This window comes from Saccopteryx leptura, chromosome 8, assembly GCF_036850995.1.
Source record: "Saccopteryx leptura isolate mSacLep1 chromosome 8, mSacLep1_pri_phased_curated, whole genome shotgun sequence".
Lineage (NCBI taxonomy): Eukaryota > Metazoa > Chordata > Mammalia > Chiroptera > Emballonuridae > Saccopteryx > Saccopteryx leptura.
Genome location: NC_089510.1, coordinates 89,133,552 through 89,147,285, shown reverse-complemented (window position 1 = coordinate 89,147,285; position 13,734 = coordinate 89,133,552). Strand labels below are relative to the sequence as shown.

At 38.9% G+C, this 13,734-nt stretch overlaps 1 non-coding gene across 1 annotated transcript; it reads right to left on the bottom strand.

Moving 5' to 3' along the window:
* Window positions 1–13,331: 13,331 nt before the first annotated feature.
* LOC136380210 (U6 spliceosomal RNA) lies at window positions 13,332–13,436 on the bottom strand. The gene has a single exon (XR_010746886.1). It is a non-coding gene; the product is annotated as a U6 spliceosomal RNA (small nuclear RNA).
* Between the last annotated feature and the right edge of the window lie 298 nt (window positions 13,437–13,734).

Genomic DNA, 13,734 nt, shown 5'->3' with positions numbered 1-13,734 from the left:
ACAAAGAAAGAGAATTATAGGCCACTATCCCTGATAAATTTAGATGCTAAAATCCTCAACAAAATATTAGCAAAATGGATCCAGCAATATATGAAAAAAATCATACACCAGGATCAAGTGGAATTTATTCTTGGGAGGCAAGGCTGGTACAATATTTGCAAATCAATAAATGTGATTCATCACATAAACAAAAAAAAAAAAGAGAAAAACCACATGATAATTTCAATAGATGCAGAAAAAGCATTTGATAAAATCCAGCACCCATTCATGATCAAAACTCTCAGCAAAGTGGGAATACAGGGAACATACCTCAACATGATAAAGGCCATCTATGACAAACCCACAGCCAACATCATACTCAATGGGCAAAAATTAAAAGCAATCCCCTTAAGATCAGGAACAAGGCAGGGGTGCCCCCTTTCACCACTCTTATTCAACATAGTTCTGGAAGTCCTAGCCACAGCAATCAGACAATAAATAGAAATAAAAGGCATCCAAATTGGAAAAGAAGTAAAACTATCATTATTTGCAGATGATATGATATTGTATATAGAAAACCCTAAAGTCTCAGTCAAAAAACTACTAGACCTGATAAATGAATTTGGCAGGGTGGCAGGATATAAAATTAATACTCAGAAATCAGAGCCATTTTTATACAATAACAATGAACTGTCAGAAAAAAAATTAAGGAATCAATCCCCTTTAAAATTGCAAACAAAAAAATAAAGTACCTAGCAATAAATATAACCAGGTAGATTAAAGATTTGTTCTCGGAAAATTATAAAACATTGATAAAAGAAATCAGGGAAGATACAAACAAGTGAAAGCATATACCGCACTCTATATTTCCCAAAACAATTTATAAATTCAATGCAATACTGATTAAAATACCAATGACTTACTTCAAAGATATAGAACACATATTCCAAAAATTTATATGGAACCAAAAGAGAAGACGAATAGCCTCAGTAATCCTGAAAAGGAAGAATAAAGTGGGAGGTATCACACTTCCGGATATCAAGTTATACTATAAGGCCATTGTACTCAAAACAGCCTGGTACTGGCATAAGAACAAGCATATAGATCAATGGAACAGAACTGGGAACCCAGAAATAAACCCACACCTTTATGAACAACTGATATTTGACAAAGGAGGTAAGAGCATACATTGGAGTAAAAACAGCCTCTTCAACAAATGGTGTTGGGAAAATTGGACAGCTACCTGCAAAAAAATGAAACTAGACCACCAACTTACACCATTCACAAAAATCAACTCAAAATGGATAAAAGACTTAAATGTAAGCTGTGAAACCATAAGCATCTTAGAAAAAAACATAGACAGTATGCTCTCTAATATTTCCCACAGCAATATATTTGCCGATTTGTCCCCACAGGCAAATGAAATAAAAGACAGGATAAACAAATGGGACTATATCAAACTAAAAAGCTTCTGCACAGCTAAAGACAATAAGAACAGAATAAAAAGACAAACTGCACAATGGGAGAACATATTCAACAATCTGATGAGTTAATAACCAAAATTTATAAAGAACTTGTAAAACTCTATACCAGGAAGACAAACAATCCAATCCAAAAATGGGAAAAAGAAATGAATAGACACTTCTTCAAAGAGGACGTACAGATGGCCAATAGGCATATGAAAAAATGCTCAACATCACTAAACATTAGAGAAATGCAAATTAAAACCACAACAAGATATCACCTCAAACCAATCAGAATGGCGCTCATCAACAAAACAACACAGAATAAATGCTGGCGAGGATGTGGATAAAAGGGAACCCTCCTGCACTGCTGTTGGGAATGTAGACTGGTGCAGCCACTGTGGAAAACAGTATGGAGATTCCTCAAAAAATTAAAAATCAAACTGCCTTTTGACCCAACTATCCCACTGTTAGGAATATACCCCAAGACACTATAGAACTATATGAAGAGAAGAAATGAACCCCCATATTTAGTGCAGCATTGTTCACAATAGCGAAGATCAAGAAACAGCCCAAGTGTCCGTCAGAGGACGAGCAGATTAAAAAGCTTTGGTACATATATACTATGGAATACTACTCAGCCATAAGAAATGATGACATCGGATCATTTACAATAACATGGATGAACCTTGATAACATTATACTGAGCGAAATAAGTAAATCAGAAAAAACTATGAACTATATGATTCCATACATTGGTGGGACATAAAAATGAGACTCAGAGACATGGACAAGAGTGTGGGGGTTACGGGGTCGGGGGGAGGAGAGGAAGGGGAATGGGGGAGGGGAGGGGCACAAAGAAAACCAGTTAGAAGGTGACAAAAGACAATTGGACTTTGGGTGATGGGAATGCAGCATAAGCGAATGGCAAAATAACCTAGAGCTGTTTTTTCTGAACATATGTACCCTGATTTATCAATGTTACCCCACTAAAATTAATCAAAAAAATAAAAAAATTGTCTCAGGGCTAATTCAGGCAGTTAGAAGAATAGTATAAGGATGCTAATTCTGCTTCTCAGGCCACATCTTGCAAAAGGGGCTCCCCAAAATTGGCGATTTGGCTCTTCTGACTTTGTCAATTGGATTTTAAAAAAAAATAGGTCAGGAATGCTCTGAAATGGAACTAACAATACAAGGGCATAAATTTAAAGGACTTTTAGATACTGGAGCTGATGTATCTTTTATTGCTAAGCTACATTGACCTCCTTCCTGGCCCACTCATGCAGCAGCCACAGAATTACAAGATATAGGGCAGATTACATCCCCTCAACAAAATTCTAGTTTTTTACATTGGGAAGATTAAGAAGGTCATTCTGGATTTTTTAAGCCTTATGTGCTCCCTGGATGGCCAGTTAATTTGTGGGGCAGAGATGATTTGAAAAACATGGGAGCATTGCTTCTCAGTTCTAATGGTTTAGTCAGTACTCAGATGCTTGATCAGGGATTTCTGCCCACTAAGGGACTAGGGAAAGAACAGCGAGGAATTCTCACCCCCATAGAAATGGCACCCAATACCAGAAGGTTTGGATTAGGATATCAAAATTTAGCATAGGGGCCTTGGTAGCTCCTGCTACCCCAATAATGCATTGTGCAGACCCAATTACTTGGAAATCAGATGATCCTGTATGGGTAGACCAATGGCCCCTTTCTCAGGAGAAACTTAGGGCAGCTGCTCGATTGGTACAAGAGCAGCTACAGCTTGGGCACATTGAACCTTCTAATAGCCCATAGAATACACTTCCATATTTTGATCTTGTCGCCTCCTTGATTATCAAGGGGCATAGGTGATTCTTACAGCTTATAGGTTTTGAGCCTCAAAATTATTGTTGTTCCTTTTTTCAAAGGATCAATAATGGCTCTGGGAAACTTCCACTAAATGGCAAATCGCTTTTGCAAATCAATGGACAACTTTATACTGAAACAGTCAACTTAAAATCAGCTCAAAGACTAGAATTATATGCCATTATCATGGCTTTTCAGCATTTGCCATATTCCTCCTTTAATCTATATACAGACAGCAAATATTTACTTAGGGTTGATTCCACTCTAAAGACTGCTCTCTTAGGGACAACTGCTGGACAACTGCTGATGAACTATTTCAGCAGTTCCTCCTTCTTCGAAGACTTGTATGTCAACACAGAGCTCCATGTTTTATAGGACATACTCAAGCTCACTTCATGTGCCCTGGAGCTTTAGCACAAGGGAATGCCCTTGTTTATCAAGCAACCCAAAAGAAAATTATTTGGAGCAGCCATGACAGATTGAGCAATTCAGTCTCATACTATTCATCACCAGAATGCTGCAGCCCTGTGTAAACAGTTTCAACTTTCTTGGGAAGCAGCACAGCAGATTGGTAAATCCTGTCAAGATGTCCTATACTACAATCTGTCCCTTCATTTGGAGTTAACCCTCAAGGACTCCTGCCAGGACAACTTTGGCAAATGGATGTTACTCATATACTTTCATTTGGCAAACAGTCCTATGTCCACATTATAGTGGATACCTATTCTAGATTTATAGTAACCTCTGTCAGAACAGGAGAGGCTGCTAAGCATGTTAAAGCTCATTGTCTGTATGCATTTTTCTATTACTGGATTTCCTAAACTGGTTAAACTGAAAATGCTCCTGCATATATAGCAAAAGCATTTACTGTATTTTGTCAAACCTTTCGAAATATGGGTATCTCTTACAATCGTTAAAGTCAAGGTATTATTAAAGTGTACCCAGCAAATATTTTAAGGTCAATTTAAAAAAAATTTAAAAGGGGGGAGTCATATCCTGGAACTCCTACGGGTCTACCATATTATGCTTTTTACTTAAAAATTTTTAAATTTCTTTTGAATGCTGATGAACAGGAAATGCCAAATCTTCTGCAAACTTCTGTCTTCCTTTATTTGATCCAGCTAATAAAAGACTGTTTTGTCTTTTTCCAAATAGCTCAGATATACGGAAAAGGTTTATATAGGCAGATGGGGAACCTCAAACTCCTCAGTGAGATCTTCTGAGCATGGCCTTTAAGGTACCAAGAGGCAGAAAAAGCCCAATAGAGATCAGGTGAATTACCAGCTTTTAGGATATGCCCTTAAAGGCTCCAATGTACCAAAGAAGTCTCATAGGAATCCATCTGGGTCCTGCTTCAATAGTGAAGAGGAAGGTCATTGAGCTAAAGCCTGCCAGGCTTACATGCCTCTGCTGTGAGGAAACAGGGATACTGGAAGGTAGGCTTACCCCTTGCTCCTCTAAGGGAGGGTTCAGTCTCTTCCAGCCCTGCTCCAGCCACCTAACTTTGCCCAGAATGCTGGGGTTTGCCACTGAAGGCTGAAGGTGTCCAGGGCCATCGGCCCCATCTACGACACTGTGGATGAGCCTAGGGTATTTCTTCCAAGAAGCAGGTTAACTGATCTCATTTGTACAAGGGCCACTTAACTATGTCTTGCCTGAATAGTCAGGATTTTTATTCTTCCCTCAAAGATCTCTGTTGTGGGTGTTGATAGTCCTAATTTCTGCTGATTTGTTCAATATATACTGTTTCCTTTATTCCTCCTACCTCAATGCCCTATTCATATTTCAGGCTGGGACCTACTCCTAATTTAGAGCTCTCTCTCCCACTTTTGCCAACTTCTATTGTGAATTTACCTTTGCCACCCAGCTTAGTGTATCCCAAGGTTCTCTTTACCACGCCACAGTTGCAGAGCTCCAGGGAAAAGCACCCTGATCTCATCTCTCCAGGCAGAGGAGAACAGAAGCTCCATATCCACGCATGCTGCAGATGGCTTTTCCAGTCTACCTGAATCATTACCAGCTAGAAGCAGTGGTCATTGGGACTTGGACGTGAGCTGCAAAGTATAGAATTGTGACAACAATTCCAGTGCCATGCAGACTTTTCCTGGACTCCTGTTCCTTGTGACAGCTCATAACAGACTGAACTGGGGTTGCGTTGCATTTTTCAAGGATTTGGCATGGTGTTGGGGCCTACTTGGACTTGGTGAACATGTTAAGGACACTACTCTTTTATGGATTCTTGCTGTACTGGCCAAGAGTTTGCTTAAAGGCTTTAATCACTGTAAAAAAAAACCCCACAAAAGACTGGATAAAGAAGATGTGGCACATATACATCATGGTATACTATTCAGCCATAAGAAATAAGCCCTGGCCGGTTGGCTCAGTGGTAGAGCGTCGGCTTGGCATGCGGGGGACCTGGGTTTGATTCCCGGCCAGGGCACATAGGAGAAGCGCCCATTTGCTTCTTCCCCCCCCCCCTTCCTCTCTGTCTCTCTCTTCCACTCTCGCAGCCAAGGCTCCATTGGAGCAAAGATGGCCCAGGCGCTGGGGATGGCTCCTTGGCCTCTGCCCCAGGCGCTAGAGTGGCTCTGGTCACGGCAGAGCGACGCCCCGGAGGGGCAGAGCATTGCCCCCTGGTGGGCAGAGCGTCGCCCCTGGTGGGCGTGCCGGGTGGATCCCGGTCGGGCGCACGCGGGAGTCTGTCTGACTGTCTCTCCCCGTTTCCAGCTTCAGAAAAAAAAAAAAAGACGAAATAATGACATCGGATCACTTACAACAAAAGGGTGGGATCTTGATAACATTATACGGAGTGAAATATTGAAATATGTAAACCAGAAAAAAAACAAGAACTGCAGGATTCCATACATTGGTGGGACATAAAGACGAGACTAAGAGACATGGACAAGAGTGTAGTGGTTACGGGGGCCGGGGGAAGGGACAGAGGGAGAGGGGGAGGGGTGGGGGAGGGGCACAAAGAAAACTAAATAGAAGGTGACGGAGGACAATCTGACTTTGGGTGATGGGTATGCAACATAATTGAATGACAAGATAGCCTGGACATGTTTTCTTTAAATATATGTACCCTGATTTATTGATGTCACCCTATTAAAATAAAAATTTATTTATAAAAAAAAGAAACTCAGAGCAAACAAAAGTCCTAGTACAGATGGCTTCAAAGGCAAATTTTACCAAATATTCTAAGAAGTACTAACACCTATCCTTCTCAAGCTATTTCAAAATATTTAAAAGGAAAGACTTCCAAGCTCATTTCATGATGCAAGCACTATCTTCATTTCAAATCTAGGTAAAAACACTACAAAAAAAACTATAAGCCAGTATTTCTGATAAATATAGATGCTAAAATTATCAACAAAATATTAGCAAACCAGATCCTGTAATACATCTAAAAAATCATACATCACGATCAAATGGGATTTATTCCAGGGAGGCAAGGCTGGTACAATATTTGCAAATCAATAAATGTGATTCATCACATAAACAAAAGGAAAGATAAACATCACATGATTATATCACTAGATGCAGAAAAAGCATTTGATAAAATCCAGCACTCATTTATGATCAAAACTATTAGCAAAGTGGGAATACAGGGAACATACCTCAACATGATAAAGGCCATCTATGACAAACCCACAGCTAACATCATACTCAATGGGCAAAAATTTAAAGCAATCCCTTTAAGATCAGGAACAGGGTAAGGGTGTCCTTTTTCACCACTCTTATTCAACATAGTTCTGGAAGTCCTAGCCACAGCAATAAGACAAAAAGAAAAAGCACTGAAATTGGAAAAGAAGAAGTAAAACAATCATTGTTTGCTGATGACATGATACTTTACATAGAAAATCCTAAAGTCTCAGTCAAAAAACCACTAGACCTGATAAATGAATTAGGGAAGGTGGCAGGCTATAAAATTAATATTCAGAAATTATTGGCATTTTTATACACAAACAATAAACTGTCAAAAAGACAAATTAAGGAAACAATCTCCTTCACTATTGAAGAAAAAAAAAATTAAGTACCTAGGAGTATATTCAACCAAGGAGGTAAAAGACTTGTACTTGGAAAATTATGAGACATTGAAAAAAGGAAGCAAGAAAAATACAAACAAGTGGAAGTATACACCATGTTCATGGATAGGAAGAATAAACATCATTAAAATTTCTATACTTCCCAAAGCAATCTATAAATTCAATGCAATTCCTATTAAAATACCAATGGCATACTTAAAGGATATAGAACAAACATTCCAAAAATTCATACAGAATCAAAAAAAAAAAAAACGCAAATAGCCTCAGCAATTTTGAAAATGAACAATAAAGTGGGAGGTATCACACTTCCTGATATCAAGTTATACTACAAGGACATTGTAATCATAACAGCTTGGTACTGGCAACAACAGGTATACAGATCAATGGAACAGAACAAAGAACCCAGGAATAAATCTATGCCTTTTTGGTCAATTCATATTTGATAAAGGAGGTAAAAGCATATAATGGGGTAAAGACAGTGTCTTTAATCAATGGTATTGGGAAAATTGGAGCTGTACATGCAAAAAACTGAAACTAGACCATCAACTTACACCAGTCACAAAAATAAATTCAAAATAGATAAAAGACTTAAATATAAGGCCCCAAACCACAAACATCCTGGAAGAAAGCATAGGCAGTAAACTCTTCAATGTCTCTCATAGCAATATTTTTGCTGATTTAGTTCCATGGGTAAGTAAAATAAATGACAAGAGAAACAAATGAGAATGAGACTATATCAAACTAAAAAGCTTTTGCACAGCAAAGGACACCATTAACAAAATAAAAAGACAAACCACACAATGGGAGAACACATTCGCCAATACATCTGTTAAGTGGTTAATAACCAAAATTTATAATGAACTTCTAAAATTCAACACCAGGAAGGGAAACAATCCAATTGAAAATAGGCAGAGAAACTGAATAGACACTCTCCAAAAAGGACATACCAATGGTTAATAGGCATATAAAAAATGTTCAGTGTTACTAATCATCAGAGAAATGCAAATTAAAACCACAATGATCACCTTTCAGAATGGCACTCATTAACAAATCAACACACAGTAAGTGCTGGAGAGGGTGTGGAGAAAAAGGAACCTTCATGCACTGCTTGTGGGCATTCAGACTTGTAAAGCCATGCAAAAAACAGTATGGCATTTCCTGAAAAAATTAAAAATAAAAATGCCTTTTGATCCAGCTGTCCCACTTATAGGAATATATCCTAAGAATATCAAATCACTGATTCACAAGATATGTACCACCATGCTTATTGCAGTATTGTTTACAGTAACCAAGATCTAGAAACAGCACAAGTGGACAAGTGAATTAAAAAGCAGTGGTACATACGATACTACATGGCCATGAAAAAGAATGAAATCTTACCTTTTGCAACAGCATGGATTGACCTGGAGATTATTATGCTAAGTGAAATAAGCCAGGCAGAGAAAGAAAAATATCATATAATCTCACTTATATGTAGAATATAATGAACAAAGTGAACTGAGGATCAGAATAGAGGTAGAGGCAGGGTCACAGCAAGCAGAGGGACAGCTGTCAGAGGGAAGGGGGATGAGGGGACAGGATCAGAGAAGGTGAAGTGATTAGTGAAATGCATAGATTCAGATAAAAGGACAGCAAATTCCAGAGGGAAGTGGGGAGGTAGTGAGGGGTAGGGCGGCAAAGGGGGTATAAATAGGGACACAGGAGTGGGGGTGAGGGTGTTATATTGAGTGGAACACAAATTCATATTAACACAATAAATTAAAATTAATAAAAATAAAAAGAGTAATTATCCAGGCAGTACAGTCATTGAGGGTTGGCCATGATCCAAAGGGAATTGGTGTATTACTTGGACTTCTTCCAATAGAAATAATGTATTTCAGCTTTTCCAAAATAATAAAGTGAATGTTAAGTAAACAGAAATCATAAAATACATAAAACTGCATATGACTTGCTACACCTTCTTGTTCTATTTTTTTGCTTCTCATCCTTCTACTTCTGAGAAATAACACTGCTTCTCTGTTATATCAACTTCAGTAGTTTTTCTACTCTTTGAAGGACTTCCCTAAGACCCAGTCTTAGATACTGTGCTCTCTCTTCCCAGCTCTTCATTGCACCCAAGGTCTCCACCCTCAAGGATCTATGGATCTCCTACTGACCCTTCTAACAAATGATGGCATTGATTCTTACAAGCCAAAGCATATGCAATTAGAGTAACAAAAAAAAAAAACCATACAGAAGCTCTGACAGTAGAAAACAGGAACATAGTAAGGTGTTACTCAGCCTGGGTAGTGAAATAAGACTTTGCTGAGACAGCGGTATTTGAACACGAAGTATGAGTAGGCATTAGCGGGTAAATGGGGGAGGAGGGAGGCAGAAATATTACAAGTGAGATGCCAGCATTTGACAGGCTCGAAAACAGAAATACCTTTAAAGCATTCAAGTGACTAAAATGTGAGCAGCATGTCTAAAACAATTTGGGAACTGTTCCAATGTCAGATAATTTTGTGAATGATGTGTTGGAAACATAAATCCAGACTAAGCACGTGTAGGGAGGGGATTAAGGGAAGGAGTTGGCGGAGAAGGTAAAGATTGCCCTGAAAAGAATGGATGTTCTCATCTTTTACAATTATAGGGGGAAAATAGAAAAATGGATCGTAAACTAGTTTGAAGAAAAATATTTTCTGGTATTGCTAGGGCCAAGAACCAGCTTGGCCTTCAAGCTCTAAGGCATGAGAGGTCTGATATGTTTCCAAGGAGATGAAGGCACTGAGAGTAGCCCCTTGGCTATATAAATGTGGCCAGAAGTGAGATAATGAAACAAGTTAATAGCACACCAAGAGAATTACCCAAAGCTGCACTGTCCAATAGGACTTTCTGTGATAAAGAAAATATTCTATAATTTGCACTATCCAGCATGGTATCTACTAGCCAACATAACTATTAATATTTTAAAAGTGTCTGGTGCTTTTGAGAAACTGAATTTTTTTTGTTATTAAATTATTATTTTATTTTAATTTAATTTAAATAGCTACATATGGTTCATGACTATCATACTGGACAATGTGGGTATATAGCAAGACCAGTATTGCCTGACCAGGCTGTGGCACAGTGGATAGAGTATCAAACTGGGATGCATAGGACCCAGGTTCGAGACCTTAAGGTCGCCAGCTTGAGCACAGGCTCATCTGGTTTGAGCAAAGCTCACCAGCTTGGACCCAAGGTCTCTGGCTTGAGCAAGGGGTTACTTGGTCTGCTGAAGGCCCGCGGTCAAGGCACATATAAGAAAGCAATCAATGAACAACTAAGGTGCTGCAACAAAGAATTGATGCTTCTCATCTCTCTCCCTTTCTGTCCGTCTGTCCCTATCTGTCCCTCTCTCTGTCCTGGTAACAACAACAACAAAAAAGATTGATGTGACAACCTGGCCCCAGATGTGTTAAAAATTAGGAAAGAATATATGCACAACTGGGAAGCCAAAGACTAGAGGAAAACAGTGCACCTGGTAGTCCTCAGCAGAGAACAGTGTTGCCTAGAGTAGAACTTTAATGAGAGGCACATCCATCAAATGGTGGTAAGACATGAAGAAGAAAGAAAAGACCCCAAAACATCTGTGCCCAAGGAAGTGTGACTCAACATCTTGGAGAAAAGTCAGAAATCACCAAGGGACAACTCAGAGGCTTCTTATTTTTAACAACAGAGTTGGTGGGGTCTTGTGTCATCACTGAGTATGCTATACTTGGGTAATATGTGAAAAATGTATAGTCAAATGGTACAAATTATAGTTCTTTGTCTATTTTCTTGCTTTTAATTTTTTTAATTCTCAGGAAATTTGAAAAAGTAGGCTTTGATCTACAGGTCTGACTCAGTCAATGCACCACAAGTAAATAGCAGTAAGTATCTTTGCTTTCCTTTTCTCTCCTTTATAAAAGTTTCTTGGTGGCCTTCTCTGCCCCAGTCCTGGCCGAAGCTCGAGGTTAAAATGTTTGTTCACCAAAAACACTGTTCATCATTGTCTCTGTTTCAGATTAATTTTCATAAGCACCTATCCCAAAAGCACACAAAGAAATTGGAACAGGCTGGAAACTGTTAGAACTTATCACAGAATTCAGTACGGAGGCCACACCTTGCAGGAAAACCAATTTTTCATGTGTGTTGACGTACAACTTCACTTACTTTGTTTTGGTGATGACATTGTTTGCTAACTTCACCCATGAATTCTAGCAAGTCAGACAAAACCACCAGAGTCCTTTGTCATTCCCAATTGTGCCAGCTATAGTAGTATTAAATTTGTCTTACCTAATGCTGAGAAGAAGGGCTTGCAGGAGCCTCACTGATTTTCTGCTGCCATCACAAATAGGGTTTTTGGGGTTGTTTTTTTTTCAGAGACAGAGAGACAGTCAGAGAGAGGGATAGACAGGGACAGACAGACAGGAACTGAGAGATGAGAAGCATCAATCATTAGTTTTTCGTTGCGCATTGCGACTCCTTAGTTGTTCATTGATTGCTTTATAATATGTGCCTTGACCACGGGCCTTCAGCAGACCAGGTAACCCCTTGCTCAAGTCAGCGACCTTGGGTCCAAGCTGGTGAGCTTTTGCTCAAACCAGATGAGCTTATGCTCAAGCCGGCGACCTTGGGGTCTCGAACCTGGGTCTTCCGCATCCCAGTCTGATGCTCTATCCACTATGCCACCGCCTGGTCAGGCACAAATAGGTTTTTTGATTCCACTAACGGAGCTGGGGCAAAAAGTGCTCTGACCTACTGCCTGTGTTCAGTTGGTGATTACTCTGTACTATGTAATAGAGTTCTAAATTAAGCTTTACCTGTTTACTTTCTCACAAGTCATCACTAAGATACCTTTGAAAAGGAACATATAATTTGTAAAAAGCAATGGGTTATTCTTATTTTTTCTTTTATTTTTCCAGTCTTTCTCTGCATTGATTTTAATGTAGGAATTGTTGATTATTTACTGATTACACATTAATTTTCAGTTACCAAGGCACAGTGCTTCTGTGCTATTAACTCAGCATGCTTGTTTTGCGAATGAAGTCCCTATCCCCTGACTTAGAGCAACATCAAAAAGAGAGGCTGTCTTGTAGCCAGTGGGAGCCAGGCCATACAATGGCTGGAGAGCTGACCATCTACTCCCTGAGCCCTGGCTCTGTCTGCCCCATGAGTAATTCAATTAAATGTTTTTGAGCTTTATTCTCCTTATGTGTAAATGGGAAATAGAAATGTCTGCCCTGTCAACATTCCAGGTTGCTGAAAGGATCAAATAACAAAATACTTACAGAAGTGCTTCATACTTGAAAGATATTAAATCTGTATTCATCATTTTACCTTCACTGATTTCCAGAAAGAATTTTAGTTCAGTTACAACTAAAGGTTCATAGGCAGTTGGAGCATTAAAGCAAAGATAAAAAGCTAGTGTCATATAAGAAAAATAGCAAATAATTGTTCCAGGAAAGCTTATGTTGAGAATAGTTCTATCAATTGAACACTAATTTTAGCTTTTAACTTTCAGGCAGCTAAGGCAATACACAAAACACCATTAGACACATGACTCTCCTTAATTTACAAAATGAATCATGTTGGTTTATTAGGAGAGAAAAAATTTTTCTTTCCATTAAGCTCTAAGAATTGTGGGTGAAGTGTTTTCTAAGCACACTCCTGTCTACTTTTTCCAGTCTCCATGCAGTTAGGATGTGAGCCTGGCCCACAAAACCTTCCTTGTATCTTCCTTCACTCCCACTCCACTAGCTCAATGCAAGGCAAGCACAGAAGGCAGATGTGAGAAGGCGCCTGGGTCCCTGAATCCCTGCTTGAAGCTGCCCACCAATTAGGAATAGCCACTTCTACCCTATGCATGAGAAAAACAACCTCTATCATGTTTGAGCTGCTTCGCACAGTTTGCACACTCTATAAAGATTAAGATGTTCTCATTCACAAGTTGACTGGATAACATAATACTCAGAGCTTTTGTTTGTTTGTTTCTTGGGTTTTTTGTTTGTTTTGCTTCATGAATTTGCCTGTCATCCTTGTGAAGAGGCCATGCTAATTTTCTCTGTATTGTTCCAATTTTAGTATGTGTTATCAAAGTGAGCACCAGAATTTTAAACTATCAGTTTTGTCTAATTTTTTAAATCCTTATCGATTGTCTCAAATTTTGTCAGAAAGGAGCAAAATCTAACAGTTCTAAGGAAAGGGAATGAAACAAGGATGGTGATTTTATTTATGTGTTTGAGATGGTAATTCCTGGTGCAGAATGGAAAAAAGCATGAGATGAGACTAGTTCTAGAACATGAGACATGTCTAGGAATTCCCGCTCATTTGAGTAACTTGATAGTGAAGATATAATGGGCAATGAGAAGACTATTCCTTAATGAACTAGGAGGGGTCCTGAG